The 19183-nt window shown below is 39.1% G+C and overlaps 4 non-coding genes across 4 annotated transcripts; 2 read left to right on the top strand and 2 right to left on the bottom strand.

Moving 5' to 3' along the window:
* Window positions 1-8817: 8817 nt before the first annotated feature.
* On the bottom strand, window positions 8818-8890 carry Trnan-guu (transfer RNA asparagine (anticodon GUU)). Its single transcript has one exon. It is a non-coding gene; the product is annotated as a tRNA-Asn (tRNA).
* Window positions 8891-14299: 5409 nt separating this feature from the next.
* Window positions 14300-14372, top strand: Trnan-guu (transfer RNA asparagine (anticodon GUU)). Its single transcript has one exon. It is a non-coding gene; the product is annotated as a tRNA-Asn (tRNA).
* A 4349-nt stretch (window positions 14373-18721) lies between these two features.
* On the bottom strand, window positions 18722-18794 carry Trnan-guu (transfer RNA asparagine (anticodon GUU)). The gene has a single exon. It is a non-coding gene; the product is annotated as a tRNA-Asn (tRNA).
* A 281-nt stretch (window positions 18795-19075) lies between these two features.
* Trnan-auu (transfer RNA asparagine (anticodon AUU)) lies at window positions 19076-19148 on the top strand. The gene has a single exon. It is a non-coding gene; the product is annotated as a tRNA-Asn (tRNA).
* The last annotated feature ends 35 nt before the right edge of the window (window positions 19149-19183 follow it).

Below are 19183 nucleotides of genomic sequence, written 5' to 3'. Positions count from 1 at the left end.
CTATACGGGTACTAGCCATAGATTAGAAATCATACTTAGAAAATAATGACCATAGAGTTTAAGAAGCACTTGGTATTCAAAATAGGAAGGGTCATGATAATGTTGCCAGGCTAACGGTCATGGAATTAGTATAATTTTAGTATTTTTTTAAATTCTATGATTTTTAAAATGATTTTTTAATGAAATTGACAAGGGTTGATTGTTTTTTTATACATTTTATTCTTTGAAGGTATACCTAGACTCATACCTTTTAACTTAAAATGTAATCTCTATTTTTACCAATAACTTTATAAATCTCACTTCAAAATAATGTGATCACTAGCTTCTGCCAATAGTTTCGCCTACGTTCCCGTGGGATAAATTCATACCTTGTCAGTATACCAAATTTCATCAAAATCCGTTCAGTAGTTTCAGCGTGATTGAAAGACAAAGATTGAAAAAACAAACTTACACATTTATAATATTAGTGTGATATTATCAGTGAAATTTCTAAAAAAACCGCTAAACGTTTTATACAAAAAAATCATATGTCCCTACAAAAAAACGTACAATTTTTAGTACAATGTACCATTTATTCCTCTATCAACCCTCATATTTCTGACCCCTGGTCTAGCCCCGCAGCTGGACCACTACAGCACACAACCCTCCCTCGGAGGTTCAATTAATAATAAGTCTATATTGCCCGATTGTTTGGAGTCCGGCCTCAAGTGGTAGAGAGTAAAAATGTGTAGATACGACATTGTGGTAGGTATAGTTATCGTGTTCTCGTACTTTTGTGCCTACATTATTGTTAAACACGAGATGGTGGTGTAGATAAAATTTATGTTTTAACGTTCCTTTTTTTATATAGGGCAACCCTGTTCTAAGATTTTCTCCAGTGTCATTGGTGCGTTTACAAATAAACAATTTCAAATCTGTATGTAAAATTGTACATACAGACCCGAGTATGTACACGACTCTGTATGTTCAATAGCAATTTGTGGATCACAAAAAGAGTTGCTCCGTCTGGCAGCCGGTAGCTCATTTTCTCAGCTTGAATTTGTGCCTGACATAATAAAAATTTTCAAGAATTAATGTGTTGCGAAAAATGTATCCCTAATTGTGTACCCTGCGATGTCTTTTTAGTCTTTTATTTATATTCATTATTGTCTTAAAACAAAACAAGGCAATTAAAAAAAAGTTACCGTAAAAATTTCACTTACATTTTTCAGTATCCTTACTACGGACTCAGAGCGCATTCGGCGCTCTGATTGGTTGGCTTTTCGAGCCTGCCAATCAGTGCGCCTAAACGCGCTCTCGTTTTGATTACTTTAAATGTAAATCAAACTCATACTAAGGGTATTGGTCTAATAAAAAAAATAAATGTAAACTACAGAACTTTTAATTCTTAAATTCTCAAAAGCCATAATTATGTTTTGTTTGCTATTAAAATTCAATTCTAATTAAAAATTTTGAAACGAATTTCCTTATTTAGTCTATGCCCTGCTATTAAATGTGACCCAACTAGTGGCCAGTGCGTTCTATAGAAAAAAATAAATTGTCCATTGTCTATGGACTAAAAATTAAATGGGGGTTGTGTTCGGTCGCGTTCAATATAAAAAAAAAAACTATTTTTGCATTTGATGGTGAATTTCAATATTGGATTATGTTTTTTAATGTTATGATATTGTTTGTATTTGTTTTGTTTGAATCTTGACCGATGGAAAGCATTTTTTAACATAGGGGGCTAAATAATACCTAGTTGGCCAATATGGTTTACATAATGACTTCGAAACATAATGACTTTTAAGAGTAATTTTAATGGTTTAGAGCATGATGATTTTCAATCGATTACAGATAAATGTGTGTAAAACGCATGCACGAATTTCACCGGCTCGACCGGAGTATTAACGTCCTCACAGTAAACTAGGGTGAAAAACATAACTTGCCTTCTATCGGGTAAAAAATGCGTGCGTTGTGTGATTGAGGGTATCGAAGACTTAATTTCGTATTCTGTTTGTTATACTCACCTAATGTTTTGGCATTGGAGCCTTTTTCTTCGTTAATAGCCAGTAAACGAGCAGACGGATCACCTGATGGTAAGAAATCGCCGCCGCCTATGGCCACCCGAAACACCAGAAGCGTTTACAAATGCGTTGCCGGCCTTTTGGGGGTTAGGAATTTAAATTAAATATACCAAAAATATCAATTTTTTCAACATAACCCAACTTTCACAAACCAAACGCACGCACGACGCACAACCAACTCACCGCGTAAAAACTCGAAAGAAAAACATACCGTATGTATATCAAAAAAAAAAATGAATGAAAAAAAGTAAATATATTCACACAAAACGCTTGCTTTTACACATTCAACGAGTCTTGTAACGCTTTTACGCAATTCAGTTGCGTATAAGAGCATTTTTTTTTATCTTTAGTTTGCCTTCACTGTCTCTATAAAGGGAGGTCATGTGGTAGCTAAGAGGGAGAGTGGGCTGAGTTTCATAGTTCTGTTTATTTTTCTAAAGGGTTGAGATTCTTGTGGGTCGAACGTCTTGTTAAAATTATGCGATGATTTAAACTAAATTCAGGAAAGGAAGAATAGGTTTAGGTACGCATAGATTATACGTTTAATTTTCATTCTTCATTCAGTAGATAATATTTGTGGCTATTCAGCAAATATGAAACATTCAAGTAAGTGTGGGAGTGTGGTACGAATAGGCCGAAACATGGCTCTTATACCACGGCCTCTCAGAAAACCGTCGTGAAACTACGCTTGAGTTGTGTTTCGTCGTGTGGACCAGAGGTCCAATTACCCCCTTCCCAATCTTCACAATCCCCGATTCCCCAACAACCCTTAAATTCCTAACCCCCAAAAGGCCGGCAACGCACTTGTAACGCCTCTGGTGTTTCAAGTGTCCATGGGCAGCGGCGATTGCTTACCATCATGTGATACGTCTGCTCGTTTACTAGCTTATACCATAAAAAAGTAATTAATACTTCAAAAAGTGTTCAAATTGCACTATAAGCTACAGTGTAACGTCCACAGGTGTACGGGGAACACTACGCTCCTTTCTTCCATATTATTTTTACATGGTTTATGATGAGAGGCTGAACGTAGTTGCCTTTGCCGACCGCACAATAAGAAAATGTTGCAACTTTTTTTTTCTTGTCTATTCCACGTTTGTGTGGAGTAGGCTTTACTTCTTTTTATTTTGTTTTTTTTTTTATAAATAAAACGTTTCCTCATTTTAAAATTTTCTCCTGTGTCGTGGGTGCGTTTACAAACATACAAGTTCACATGCACATGACACTTAGACCCGAAACAACAATTTGTGGATCATACAAAGAGTTGTTTCGTGCGGGAATCGAACCGTTACCGCTACACATTGCACGGCAGCCAGTAGCCCAGCCACCAAGCCAATAGTGCAGTCAGTTTTGAATTTCGATTTATCAATTATTTTAAAAACTTCTATTTTTCAATATTATTTTTGAAAAGATTGATGACTGTTGATGAAGCAAAAGAGGTGTGTAAGATTCGTAGCAAATGGTGTTCCATTGTCTCTGCCTACCCCCATGGGAAACATGCGTGCGGTTATGTATGTATGTATAAGTATTCAGTTTACTCCATGCAAGTATCGAATCCCCACCTAAACACTTGCTTTTCATTAACCAGAACTTGACATAAAAGTTCAACCAAGCGCCTTACCCTAACACACTCTTTATTAAAAAAATAAACTGCCTTACAAACAAGCATTTATTTAACATAATAAAAAAAAAACTATGTTTGTTTATAGAACATAGTATTATAGAGAAAAGGGAAAGAACATTATTTTCTTATTTCAAAATGACACTTAAGAAAAAAAAAGTAAAGTAAAAAAAAAACTTACGCACTTTTTACCCCTTTAAGGTAAGCGTCCACAGGCCCGCATCGTACGCATCGCACGCAACGGATTTTAGTTTGTCTTGTATAGAAACTCGTACAACTGCATCCACTGATCCGCATCGTACGGACCGCATCATCGGCAATGCCTACATGCGATGCGTACTGATGACGTCATACGGAATGCGATGCCAAAAATCCGAGTGAAAGTGGCATCGGCAATCCGAATGCTGCCGATACAGTGGACGCAGTCTGAAAAATTAATCCGTTTGATGCGATCTGTCCGATGCGTGCGATGCGTACGATGCGGGCCTGTGGACGCTTACCTTTATCAAGAAATTGCGTATGCCATTGAGCTACTAATATGATGATGACACGATACAGACAGCAGCACATCTAACTATCCTTAACTGTCAAAAAGATTTTGAACTCTATATAAAAAGATTATGGTTGAAAATCCTGTACAGAGATTCGTTATAAAGATGTAACTTGAAGTGCTGCCTGCTACTCTGCGTTGCGATGAAATTTTACTAAGTGAATTATTATAAATAATATTAAGTTCATTAATTTATTACACATGACCTTTACGGTACTAATAAAAGTATTGCTTTTACATATAATAAAGCATATTTTCAGCCTGAAAGTGTAACCAAATTGTTTCGTTAGTCGAATTGGTTACATGTGCTATTATTATTGACAAAGGTTTTTTTTTAAGGGAGGAAAATCATCGCCTTTGGCGAGGCGAGCGGGAGTGTCAGACTCTTACTGACTAAAAACCACCCCGTTTCTACTCCTGCTTTTCGAGCCAGAGCCCCGGAGTCTCCGGGTTTATTGACAAAGGTTTAAGGTCCTTGGACCTTAAACCTTTTGAAAAATGTATCAAATCCTTGATTGAAAAATCGTTTACCGGCTTATATCATAAAAAAACATTGCTTTCAAGGATAAAAAGACATCATACGATGTCTGACAATGATGACCTCCACCAATTCCATGAATAAACTCAAAGTCAAAGTCAATGTCAAATAATTTAAAAGACAAAATCAAAGGATTAATTAAAAATTCTTAATTAGGCACCTTTAAAACGTCAAATTCAATTTTCCTTAGTCTGTCTTTCAGTGATGCTACTTTTTTTTTTTTTTGAGGGGGGAAAATCATCCAATGACTTCTCCCGCCTTGGGTGAAGGGAGTGTCAGACTCTTACTGACTAAAAACCACCCTGTTCCTTCTCCTGCTTTGAGCCGGAGCCTCGGTAACCTTTTACGTTGTCCGCAGCTCCGGATCGAGCATCAACCCTACTGGGCCCCAACTGTGGTGGTCTGGCTCTTTGAGGCGCGCGCGGAACGCTACGCGCCGTACGCACGGGTTCAGTGATGCTACTTAGGTGCTCATTTCAAGAACAAGCTAGAAACTTCATTCGTTACTCTTTTACAATATGAAGCCTCTTCCTATACCTTCAAAGTCAAAACGGCGCTTGCCACGAACACATAGTAGCGTCTCCAAAAATACCCAACTTCATTCGTGAGACATACTAAATGAATTATTATGTTATCGGCTTACTCACGTAACTGTTTGACGAGGAACTCGACTAGTTTCAAGCCATGCTAGAGGCTTCATGAGCAGCATTCCGCGACAATCGCCGTGTCGTGTGTCGAGTTCCTCCTCAAACAGTTACGTGAGTAAGCCGATAACATAATAATTAATTTAGTATGTCTCACGAAAGTTACAGTAAAATAACCAATTTGATGTAATGCGTTGACAAATAACATAGGAAGGTAAAATCACATTAATGCGCCGCTGTGGTCTAATTCAGCTACATAGTTGCTTGTATATGTGCCAGTGCTACGATCAAAGGGGTGTGTAGATTCAGCAACGGTGTAGACGGAGCATAAAATGGGTGGAAGAAATAGTGTCATAGTTTTCATTAGAACATATATTTTAATGGGTATAGAAATGGGCTCTTATTACATGGGGTTTATAACACAAATGGTGAAAAGTGGGTGTACATTGTATAGCGGCATTACGTGCCGTAATGTGCACCTCTGCCTACCCCTTCAGGGATAAAAGGCGTGACGTTTCGTAGCAATGTGCAGACGGATCATCTGTCCTGATGGTAATCAATAGGGATGATGACGGAGTATGAAAATTAAAAATCTATGTAGTCCCAATGTCACATAAGATAACGATACTTAGATAAAACGAATCAAAGTTTGGGAGTGGGAGAAAGTACGTAATTTCTAAGTATAAAACGTGCCTAGAAGTGACGTCACACGATGACTTGAAGATTATTCAATATACCTTCAAAAGTATTTGTTTCCGTAAAAAATTAAAGTACGTGTCTAATATTTAAAAACGCAAGCGTTGTTTCACGTCCGTTTGCTGTTAGGCCGTGGTATCACTCCTGTAGAGCCGGCCCATTCGTGCCGAAGCATGGCTCTACCACACTTAAAATGAGGACATTCATACCACAGGAGAAAATCTAAGCCTGGGGGCATGTGCGGACGGCAAGCCAGGGTAGCTCGCAGCCCGACCAGAACCAGACCCGTGCGTATGGCGCCTCAAAGAGTCATCAGACCACCACAGATGGAGCCCATTAGGGCTGATGTCTGATCCGGAGCTGCGAACTACCTAGCGGGTTTACCGGGGCTTCGGTTCGAAAAGCAGGAGTAGGAACGGTGTGGTTTTTAGTCAGTAAGAGTCTGTCACTCTCTCTCGTCTCGCCAAGGGAGAAGTCATTGGATGATTTTCCGCATTTAAAAAAAGCCTGGGGCTTTTTTTTTGAGGGGGGAAAATCATCCGATGACTTCTATTGCCTTAGGTGAGACGAGAGGGAGTGTCAGACTCTAACTGACTAAAAACCACTCCTGTTTTTCGAACCGGAGCTCCAGTAAACCCGCTAGGTAGTCCGCAGGGCTATGTTATAAAAAAATCCATGTCTTTGTCTTCTGAAGTCTGCCTGAATGAGGTCTACGTTCGTTGAAGAGGCTGCGTGTGGCAGTAATAGGTGTTTAGCAGTACGCCGGCTCGCATAATGCGGGGAGTGCAGGCCGCTTCCTGATGTCCCAGTTACATTGAGCGGGGAGAAACAGAATTGTGATGATGTTGTGTTAATTTTTTTATAGCGAAATTTTCGCGAAAGCTAGGCAGAAGAAAGGTTTGTTGTGAATGAACTTTTGTTAAATAATTAGTAAAATAAGGAAAATAAGTAAATCTGTACTGCGTCATTGGTCGAGTGGTCGCAGACAAGGGGTGGGTTTGATTCCCGGTCGGGCAAAGTATTACTGGGATTTTTTCAGGTTTTCGAAAAATTTCTCTGCGGTAGCACGGAGTCTGTAATTGTGCCCAGTATAATATGGCAGTTATGGCTCGCATAATGCGGGAGTGCAGGCCGCTTCCTGATGTCCCAGTTACATTGAGCGGGGAGAAGAGAATGGTGATGATGTTGTGTTAATTTTTTTATAGAAGATTTTTTGTGTTTTTTGTTTTTAATTGGGTAGAAGAAAGGGGGTTTGGTGTGAATGTTTTTGTTATTAATTGGTTAAATAATTTGTCTGGACTGCCTCGTTGGTCGAGTGCGACCGCCAAAAAGGGGTCTTGGGTTCGATTCCCAGGTCGTGCTAATTACTAGGCTTTTCTTTTGGTTTTCGAAAAATTTGTCAATGGTAGCATGGAGTCTGGAATTGTCAAGTTTAGGAGTATGGCAAAAACTACACGAGAATTTTATATATTAGATATACAATTAATTCGGAACTTATATTGTAGGAAATTCACTGAAGGTCGCAAGTGCGACCGCCGACAAGGGGTCTTGGGTTCGATTCCCGGTTGAGCAAAGTACTACTGGACTTTTTTCGGGTTATCAAAAAAAATCTCGGTAACTAGTAGCACGGAGTCTGGAATTGTGCCCAGTATTTCGCAATGAGGCGCGGCTCGAGTATGCATCGATAGTAGGGAAGGCATTCAAAGCACACACAGATAGCACGTATCTTTCCTTATAAAAAAAACATAGCTTAACTGAATCCGTTTCCACCAATACCTACAAATAAGCTATGTGTACCAATAAATATGATTGGTGGAAGCCAAACGCATCCACAACAACGTAGCATAGCACATCTCTGGTGGAAAAAGCCCCGTAACTGTACGTTCTATCTACCCCAAAAAAACGTGACGTTTCTTCACAAAAACGCATCATTATATTTTTTCATGAACACAAGTACCTCCTGAAACCAGAATGAATGTATTACAGAAATTCTGAAGCGTTCCGAAGTAGGGTATGAATATTTCATGAAGCTCTGCCTATGCCTTGTCAACAAGTATAGCGGAATGATAATATAATGGACCATATTATCATCACGCTTTTTATTTCTTAGAGGATAAACAGATTATCGCTACATAGTATAAAACAAAGTTGCTTTTTCTGTCCCTATTTCCCTAAGTATGCTTAATTCTTTAAAACTACGCAACGGATTTTGATGTGTTTTTTAATAGATAGAGTGATTTAAGAGGACTGTTTATACATATTATTATGTATAATACATGCATAATATATCACCATTGCACCCATGCGAAGCTGGGGCGGGTCGTTAGTTTTAAATATAACATTCTTTACTACTTATCTTATAATTAGCTTCTGCCAGCGGCTTCGCCTGCATTTCTCTGGAATAAAAAGTAGTCTATGTATTATTCCAGACCATAATCTACTCCTGTTCCAAATTTTATCCTGATCCCTTAAGCCGTTTTGACGTGATTGAGTAACAAACATACACATAAACTTTCGCAGTAAGATTGTTACTACTAGAGTTTTCAGAAAACTGAAAATTTCTTAATACTGTATCGATTTGGGAATCGAACTCAAGACCTCTTGTTCCGCAGCCGCGCGATAAAGAAATATTTTACTACATATTTATTTCGCTTGTTAAAAATTGATGTATAATTTCGGGCAAAAAGTAAGCTAAAATAAGTCGCCCCCGGGTGGGCTCGAACCACCAACCTTTCGGTTAACAGCCGAACGCGCTAGCCATTGCGCCACGGAGGCGGTGAGATTAAACTCTGAAATAATAGACCTAAAGGAATTTCTTTCAGGACTGAATTTGTGTAAAGTTTTGTAATGTCTTCTAGATATTAGCTATTAGCAAAGAATTGAATTAAATTATGTAGTTATCTGTTAGTTACTGAAATATTTTTTTAAGAAACTCTGATATCTCGACATTTTATGAAAGAATTTGAAGTTTCAGGAGTTCTTTTTTTGTCTTAGCTACATTTTCAATAGTATTACTTGTAAAATAAATAAAAATTATATATCCATCTATCTCTCTTTTAATGAAATTAAATTCTGAACAGACCAAAAGCGACACCAGCGCCGCCAATAACGCAACAAATCTACCAAAAACGCGTTTTTCTAAGAAAATATCAGTAAAAAAACTGCTGTTTTCAAACTAAAACAGAGACTTCAGTACCTACGCATGACACTTGACATAATTCTATTCAGTCAGATCAAAGGCACCATAGGGGGACAACCCCTTACAAACACCATGTACCATAGCTAAAAAACCAATATAAAAAGACCCATTACCTACTAACTTGGTCAAACAAGTAGAGGTCGAGTTATACTAGTCGTGTAATGTCCCATAGTAGAAATACAACCAGTATAAAATGACCTACAGTTTAGTGAGTTGTTGGTAGCAAATAGAGGTCAAGTTATATTGGTTGTCTAGTGTATGTATATAAAGGGTCTATATATAGGTCTGAATAAGTTTTTTACCTAGGCTATATGCCTAGATCGTAGGCAAAGGGGTAAACTAGTGGATGGTTTTATAAAAAAAGTAGACTCGTATATAATTATGTGGTGGACGAGGGGGAATTATGAAGGGGACGCTAAAAACGCGACGGTTTTCATGGTGTGGTGGGTAGAAAAAGATATTTTTTAATACTAGGTAGTATTTGGAGCGTGGTTTTGCGTGAAGTTAAAAAGCTGTTAGATATTTTGTTAAACTAGGACTAATGAATAAAATACTATAATATTATGCATAATATTACATATGATACAAAAACACCAAAACCACATTTTGTATAATGTTTATTTTTATATCTGTTTGTTCTGGCTAATCTCTCAAATGGCTGGACCCATTTAACGGATTTTTTATTGGCAGGTAGCTGATGTACTAAGGAGTATCTTTGGCTACTGTTATTTTAGAAAAAGAACCTAATTCTGACAAAAGCCTCTTCTCGCACGCAGAAGGTTTGAGCACGCTTAATGCGAGTTGGCGATTTCAAACTTATAATTAGAAATTATAAGCCCAGGTTTCCTCACGATGTTTTCCTTCACCATTTGTCAGTGGTGTCTAAATAATCTTAGAAAGTACATATAACTCAGAAAAAGTCACATTGGTACTTGCCGTTAGTAGGTTTCGAACCCTCATGCATGAGAAGCGGGTGTCTTAAGCCTCCGAGCAACCACGACCCCGAAAAACAATCTGTATATCAGACAAAAAGTTCCGTGGCGGAATCGAAAAAAAAACTACTGGACAGATTTGGATGAAATTAGTCTAAAAAAACACGAGGTAATTTTTAATCCTGAAAATGTGAGTGAAGTCACTGGTTAGTCATTATCTACCATGAAAAACGTCACAATCGTTCTAGGTGCCTAGTTTTGGAGAGAAAGACTAGGGAGTGGATGGAGAATGGAGTTTCTAGCTCGTTCTTCTCCATAGGAATCTACACTTTGGAACGAGCAAATAGCTTCACTAGAGGACTGACTGACAGACAGACGTTATTAATATTATTATATTTGCCTTGATGTTCAAAAGTGCCTACTTGCTCTATTTGAAATAAATAATTTAGACTTTGACTTTGGAGTGTGGGACTTTTACCTCTCTAAAACCACCCTGGTGGCCAAACACCTAGACTTCAAAAGCCCTTTGAAACGAGTCATATTAGAGTAATTTCTTTACACGAGAAAAGCAAAAAAAAAGCAGAAAAACAAGAATTCATTATCACATTTCTCAACACTTCACTCCCCTATGCATCAGATTCTTTGCTTGACAAAATAATAAAAAATCACTGATATACAAAATACCTTGACCATTTTACTTAGACCTTTCCCCTCCCTTGCCTTTACCACTTTCCGGTTAACGCAGGGGTTTTTAAAGGGAACTGAGGGGTCTTGTTACACTGGTGGGTTTCTGAACGCGTGACATATCTCTACAATGGCTATTATGAGTCGACAAAGAGCTCCGAAGTCCTCTTTCACACCTCTTCCCCTTTTGATTCAGATGTGGTATTTGCGAACGTAGATTTAATAGGTGTTTGCATCGGGAATTTTTTGATGGATGTGGTATAATTATGATGGTATTTTTTTTGTGTAGGAATAATTTGTTTTTTTTTGTGTTATAGGGTTATTTAATTAGTCTACGCGGTGGTAACCGGCTGCCGTGCAACGTGTAGCGGGTTCGATTCCCGCACAGAGCAACTCTTTGTGTGATCCACAAATTGTTGTTTCGAGTCTGGGTGTCATGTGTATGTGAAGTTGTATTAATTTATTAACTTGTATTAATTATTGTTTGTAAACGCACCCACGACACAGGAGAAAATCCTAGTTTGGGGCAACGTTTTTTAAAAAAGTACTTAAGATCCTGACAGCAATGTTTTTTTTTCACTGTGATTTAATATCAGTATATTATATGAAATGACTGTCATCTACCATCCACACTTGAAGTATTTATTACTCTTTAAATACTACTCTCCAAAACTCAGTGATTCATGTATCAGATTTTTTTACTGGAAACAAAATCCTACCCTTTGCTTGGCAGTCGCTTTCGCGATCACTCCACATATTTTTTGAAGCAGTTGCTTGCCTTCATATAAAATACTAGCTACTTGCTCTGCTTGGCTCCTATTGGTACCCGCTCTGCTTGGTTCCTATTGGTCATAGCGTGATGTTTTATAGCCTATAACTTTCCTCGATATATGCACTACTCAACACAAAAAGAATTATTCAAATCGGACCAGTAGTTCCGGAGATTAGCACGTTCAAACAAACTCTTCAGCCTTAAAATATAAGTATAGATACCACATCAATATATTCCCAGCTGCGCGCCAAATCATTCACACCTCTGATAAGTTGGCAGGGGAACCATAGAACTGTGGGACTCCATAATTTGTGTAATGAACATGGATTCGAACCCCACACTCATCACTATTCCTTTACGATAGCACTATACAATACAGAAACCATTTCTATGGTGCCTATGTACTTAGTTCAGTTTGTAGGGTGGATAAAAGAGAAGTTTTAGATAAAATAGAAATATTTTTTAACCGACTTCGAAAAAAAAGGTGGTTTGACTTGCATGTATGTATGTGGGCGATTATCTCGCGTTTGACTGAACCGGTTTTGATGCGGTTTTTAGCATATTTTTTAGACTTAGGACTTTTAAGATTTAGGAATATTATCCGACTTAAAATATGGAGAATTGCACTTTAATACGGTACGTGTTTTACGTATTGACCCTGAATAGAAAGCACATATAACTTGGAAATAAAAAGTCACATCGGTTCTTGCCATTGGTAGCTTTTCGCACCTTCATGTACGAGAAGCGGGCGTCTGAAACTAAGTATAAGTCCCATGTAATAGGGGGTGAGCCTATTGCCATATAATACTGGGCACAATTCCAGACTCCGTGCTACTACTAAGAATTTTTTGAAAAACCGAAAAAAGCCCAGTAATACTTTGCTCGACCCGGGAATTGAACCCGAGACCCCTTGTCCGGACTTGCGACCACTGAACCAACGAGGCAGTCAGTCTCACAATAGTTATTATAAAAAAAAAATGCCGAAAATATTTGACGAAGAACCTCCTATAGTCTACAACGCAGCTCAACCTTAAAAGTTGTCAGAAAATTCATTTATTATTTAGGCAACCTCCGCTAGATGGCGTTAAGGTAAATGTATTAAAAAGCCAATTCCGTGCAATTACTATGGCCGCCGTTGGTAATCCTAGCAGAGTGCGCTAAAGTGTTTAAGGTTTTCGTCACACGGGCATATATTAAGTTGCTTAACATAATATTTATATTGTAAGTTTAGGAAGAGGTTATAGGTATACATATAGGTTAAACATAATATTAATAATAGTTAGGTAATTGCTAGTACCAATGTGATTTTTTCCGCATTAGTTTAGTACTTACTTTCTAAGATTATTTAGACACCACTGACAAACGGTGAAGGAAAACATCGCGAGGAAATTTGGGCTTATATTTTCTAATTATAAGTTTGAAATCGCCAACCCGCATTGAGGAAGCGTGATGATTAATGCTCAAACCTTCTCCGTGTACCTCTATAGTCTCCTTTTTCTAAGTTGGGTATTATCTATAAAACCTTTTTCTAGTTCTGAAAAATACTTTGCTGAAAACTGCATCAAAATCGGTTCACCCAAACGCGCAATAATCGCGCCCAACATGTATACATATAAGCCCAACTGGTCACATCCTTTTTTGAAATCGGTATTAAGACTGTCAACGTCACGCCTTTTATCCCCGAAGGGGTAGTCAGAGGTGCACATTACGGCACGTAATGTCGCTATACAATTTACACCCACTTTTCACTATTTGTGTTATAAGTCCCATGTAATAGGGGGTGAGTGTATTATTTAAGACTAACCAAATAAAACATTATCTGCTACTTAATCCCAATGGATTAAGTAGTTAAAATACATAGTAATATATTGCGGCGCAACTTTCAAGTATCGCAGTTTGGATCAGGCTTTATTTCCCAGGGTCTAAGTGATTAGTAATTTAAGCTAAAATTCAGAGCGTCAAAGGATAGAGATAGCTAGGTGTTAAGTCATCTTAGAAGAGTATAGACTTATAAAAATTTCAGGTCTCTACCGATAGATGGCGTTATTATTATGTTTCATCGTCAACAGCTTGTGACAGTCCACTGCTTTTTTATTTATTTTTTTGAGCAGGGAAAGTCATCCAATGACTTCTCTTACCTTGGGCGAGGCGAGAAGGAGTGTCAAAAACTACCACGTTCCTACTCCTGCTTTTTGAGCCGGAGCCCCGATAAACCCGCTAGGTAGTCTGCAGCTCTGGCTCAGACAATCCACTGCTGGCTTATAAATCTCCTCTACGTAAGATATGTTTGTCGTAATCTCCACACTTGGCATGCCGGTTGGAGATCGTAGTTTAAAAGGTCTGTCATTCAGCGCTGTTTAGGTTAATCGGTCACTGTTAAGCACATTTCTAATAATGTTATATGTCTTTGTTGACAACTTATTGCAGTTGTGCAAATCTCATCATTATCATCATCAACAACAGCCTATAGTTAAGTGCCTGCTACTTATCAAAGGCCTCTTCTCACACGGAGAATGGATGAAAGGAATGATCATTAACCACCACGTTTGTTCAACTAGCAGATCTCATACACGATAATTTTGCTTCATAATCACATCGCCTCCGTGGCGCAATGGCTAGCGCGTTCGGCTGTTAACCGAAAGGTTGGTGGTTCGAGCCCACCCGGGGGCGATTAATTTTACACTAATTCTTATTATTTTATGACAACGTATGGTGTCATTCTTTATCAAGTCTACTACATTATTTTTATAATAACTATCGTGAGACATACTAAATTTATTAAAAATCACGGTTTTCTCATGCCCAAGGCGTGGGAGGCTGTTTCCTCACGCCTTCTGAGGCTGAGGAAACAGCATCAGTAGGTTGTTTCAGGCTGAGGCTGTTTCCTCACGCCTACTGATGCTGTTTCCTGCCGGGCAGCCTCAACCAACTGAGACTGCGTCTGCGACTCTGCGTACGCTGTTTGTGATGAAGAGTCCCCTTTTTTTTAAGGGGAAAATCATCCATTTACTTCTCCCACCTTGGGCGAGGCGAGAGGAAGTGACAGACTCTTACTGACTAAAAACCACCCCGTTCCTTCTCCTGCTTTTCGAGCCGGAGCCCCGGTAAACCCGCTAGGTAGTCCGCAGCTCCGGAGAAGAGTCCCTCTGTGACTCGAAACTAGTAGAGATTTTCTCCATTAATTTACGTGAGTAAACCGTAACTTTTAGTTAATGTAGTAGACATTAACTAAAAGTTAATGTCTACTAACCGTAACTTTTAGTTAATGTCTACTTCCTTTTTTCCAACGTCTTTGGTCTTTGGTCTAAGTAAGTTTAACGTTGTACAAAAGAGTTTAACATAGAAGTAGTAAAAACCAAAAAATTCGATAAAGAAAATAATAACACAATTTTTGACAACTCGATATTCTGTCACTACCAGAAAACCAATGACACCATGATTAAAAATAATTCCGTTAAATAACAAAATAAATAAACATAGATCATAAAGCAACAGTAAGAAAAATGATCAGAAATGAAATAGTAAATCGGAGAACGTTATAAAATCGATACACAGCAGAAACAGAACAAAATTCATGATAACTTAAAAACAGAAGAATTTGATTTTTTCAACAAAACACCAAGATGTTTAACGACGAAGGTAATTTTCTTGTATACATATTTGCGTAAAATCTCACCTTTTAAAAGATAAATCTTATTAGTATTATAAATGTGAAAATTAGGAGTTCGTTTGTACTCTGTACCTATGTTTGTTTCTCGGGGGAATTACACAACTTGATTCCCCCTAGTCCTTTCCATCATCGAACCACAAGAAAATGGGCGCGGCGACACCGTTTCATGGTGGATATCCCACCCGCTTCCTTGTGCGAACCGCTAGAAATTTTCGGAGTCTGAGCTATACAACCTACATAGCTCCGTCCCTCTTGCACTGCTCAGTGATCGACCATTCTGACACAATTGTAATAGCAGACTGAGGCCCAAGATCCTGATAAATCACTGATCTATCATCGAAGATCAGAAAATAGTTCACAATATTTTATTTTTTCTGTACAGATGACGAGGAAGCGACCATGGGTGCCGTCAGGTACCCGGTCATGCCTTCGCTGGTGGCTCTGCAGCAAATGAGAAATAGGCTGCATCTTGCATACCTTGGCAAGAAGCTCATGAAGTGTGTGCCGCTATGGCTACTAGCAAAGAGCTTAGACGAATAGCAATCGAAATTTCTGAGTAAGCTGTACTTTAAATTAGTAATCATATTTCTGTTATTAGTGCCTAAAGACGAAAGTCTTTAACCAGTGCGTCCTACCTGTAATGACATACGGTGCCGAAACGTGGACACTTACGGCTAGACTGGTCCACAAACTCAAAGTCGCTCAGCGGGCTATGGAAAGGGCTATGCTCGGTATTCTCTCCGGATCGCATTCGAAACGAAGTGATTCGGCAGAGAACCAAGGTGATCGACTAGCCCTACCGGATCAGCAAGGCTGAATTTGCAGTGGGCCGGCCATGATTAGCCGCAGAACCCACAACCGTTGGGGTAAGCGAGTCCTGGAGTGGAGACCGCCTTATCGGTAAACGTAGTGGACGCCCCTCACAGGTTGACGATCTGCGCGGGATGTGTGTGGCAGTGCTTGATGCGAGTCGCTAGTGATAGAGCAAAGTGGCGAACAATTGGGGAGGCCTATGTCCAGCAGTGGACTGCTATAGGCTGATGATGATGATGATGATGATCTGTTATGGTATATTTTTTTTTTTATGGAACACGCCGTAAACGAGCATACGTATCACCTGATGGTAAGCAATCGCCGCTGCCCATGGACACTTGAAACACCAGAGGCGTTACAAATACTTTACCGGGCTTTTTGGGGGTTATTATGATATAAGTTGGTAAACGAACTGACAGATCATTTGACAGTGAGCAATTGGAACCTCCCATGTACGGTTGTCCACAGGCAGAGGTGACCAAAGCTCTTGTAACACCAGAGGAGTTACAAGTGCATTGGCAGCCTTTGAGGGGATTAGGGATTTGAGGATTAAGGATTTGAGTATTAGAGAAATGGATGAGAGTAGAATTGGGTCTCTATTAGCTTGATTAGCCTTATTCACAAGATGATAGCATAACGTAAGCGTTGTTTCACGTCGGTTTTCTGCTCGGCCGTGGTATCACTCCGGTTGAGCTGGCCCATTCGTGCGGAAGCTTGGCTCTCCCACACTTACTAACATACTTTACTGTAGACTGCACGGTTGGTGCGGTGGCTGGGAAACTGGCTGCCGCGCACAGCTTCGATTCCCGCACGGAGCAACTCTTTGTGTGATCCACAAATTGTTGTTTCTGACTGTCAGTGGCTGTTGATAATGGTGGTTCTAGAAGGTCCTATGCATCCCTCTAATCGATCTGTTGATTTGAAAGTCATTGGGGGAGGCCTATGTTCAGCAGTAGATGGCTTGTGGCATGATGATGAAGATGAAAGAGGCATATCTTTGTTCGTTTTCCGATTGATGTAGAATCTGATGATGGTGAAGTAATCACACTAATGAAAGTTTGTTTGTTTGGTTGTTTGTCCGTCAATCACGCTGAAACTACTGAACGGATTTTGATTATATTTGGTATACAGACAGGAGTTTTTTTTTTTGAGGGGGCAAAATCATCCAATCCTCTATCCTTGTGTGAAACAAGAGGGAGTGTCAGACTCTTACTGACTAGAAACCACCCCGTTCCTACTTCTGCTTTTCGAGCCGGAGCCCCGGTAACCTTTTAGGCAGTCCGCAGTTCTTATAAAGACATGGTATGAGCTGACTTAGGTGGTAGGATACTTTTTTATCCTACAGGAACGCAGGCAAAGCTGCCGTCAGAAGCTAGTATTATTACATTTGTTTCAGTAACCTTAAAGAATATGGTACGAAGATACAGCTTGGCTTCATTCTCCTGGCTAGAGCAAGATATTTTGTCCCACACATTAACACGACGGTGTTGGAGTGCATACCTAAATGCGTGAGTAGAATATTTACCTATTTATAATTATATGGTACCTAAGTGGTCGAACCACTTAACATACGACAGGATCATTTTTATAATTGCTATTTTTTGTAAAATTCAAACGGTATATTCCGGCGCATCAGAATAACCAAACTCCTTGTGAGACAACCTCTTTTCATATGAGACTTGAGAATATCATCGCAATTCTGTAGGGGATTATGGAATGTATTTATAGTAGGAAGCCATAGAAATTAGCACAATTATAGAACACATGTGATGACGCATGAGGACGAATGTAGTCGCATTAGCTTACTTACAAGTTTTCTGGCATTCAGACGCATGAACCTGTTTCCACGGTAATCTCTATTTTAGGGTGTATACTGTAGATTTAGGGTACAATTAGCAACAAGACAAAAAGAAAACAAAAAAGAGAAGGCAGGTTGACAACATCTTGTTTGTTACCCACTTCTTAAAGTATTTATAACTACTTTACTGAAGTTGGTTTACGGTTGGTGCAAAAGTATTTTATTTCAAACTCAGATACTCAGTATCGCAACTAAAAAGTGTGTAGCGGTTCGATTCTCCACTCAGCAACTACTTTGTTTGTATCCAGTCAAATTAACTTTATTGTGATGTCTATGTGATATGAAGTTCCATGGCCATTTGTAGTCACGACATCAGTTCCACCTAACGTCATCATAGGTTACTTTTTGACTGAAAATGCTTCAATTCTAGATGAATATACCAAAATCACTGTATGGCTCCCTCTATTTGACGAGTTCCCTAGAAGGTCATATGCATCCCATCAATCAGATCCTTTGATGTTGTGTCAATGGGAGACCTCAGAATGTTTAGAACAAAAGACAATTTTGAAAATCCGCATGACGGAGTGATGAACAAACATACAATGAAAAGAACTTAAACCTCCTTTTTTGTGATTCGAGTTGGGCTGATAATCTGATGCAATGAAGAGTATTGAGCACTCAACATTAATTTTCACGCTTGAAAGTCGTTAATAAAAAATAGTAAAAATAACTTCCAATCGCCCCCGGGTGGGCTCGAACCACCAACCTTTCGGTTAACAGCCGAACGCGCTAGCCATTGCGCCACGGAGGCCGATGAATTTTGTTACTAAAATACATATGTACTGTGACATTACAAGTATTGTCTGTTTTGTTTTCTCACACAACAAAACACAAGCGTTGTTTCACGTCCGTTTTATGTGAGGCCGTGGTATCAGCATTTGCTCATTCGTGCCTAAGTATGGCTCTCCTACACTTAAATTCATCCACTAGCCATCGCAATTGTGACCTTAGTAAAATCTAACTTATGTGAAGAACTCTCCGTTTAACAGTACAACTCACACTTGGCCGGTATATTTGATACTTGATATCAACGCCTCCGTGGCGCAATGGCTAGCGCGTTCGGCTATTAACCGAAAGGTTGGTGGTTCGAGCCCACCCGGGGGCGACCTATTTTGGTAAATAAATACAAAGTAGGTTATT

The sequence above is a fragment of the Spodoptera frugiperda genome, chromosome 22 (assembly GCF_023101765.2).
Source record: "Spodoptera frugiperda isolate SF20-4 chromosome 22, AGI-APGP_CSIRO_Sfru_2.0, whole genome shotgun sequence".
Taxonomy (NCBI): Eukaryota; Metazoa; Arthropoda; class Insecta; order Lepidoptera; family Noctuidae; genus Spodoptera; species Spodoptera frugiperda.
This window is presented reverse-complemented; position numbering and strand designations above follow the sequence as displayed.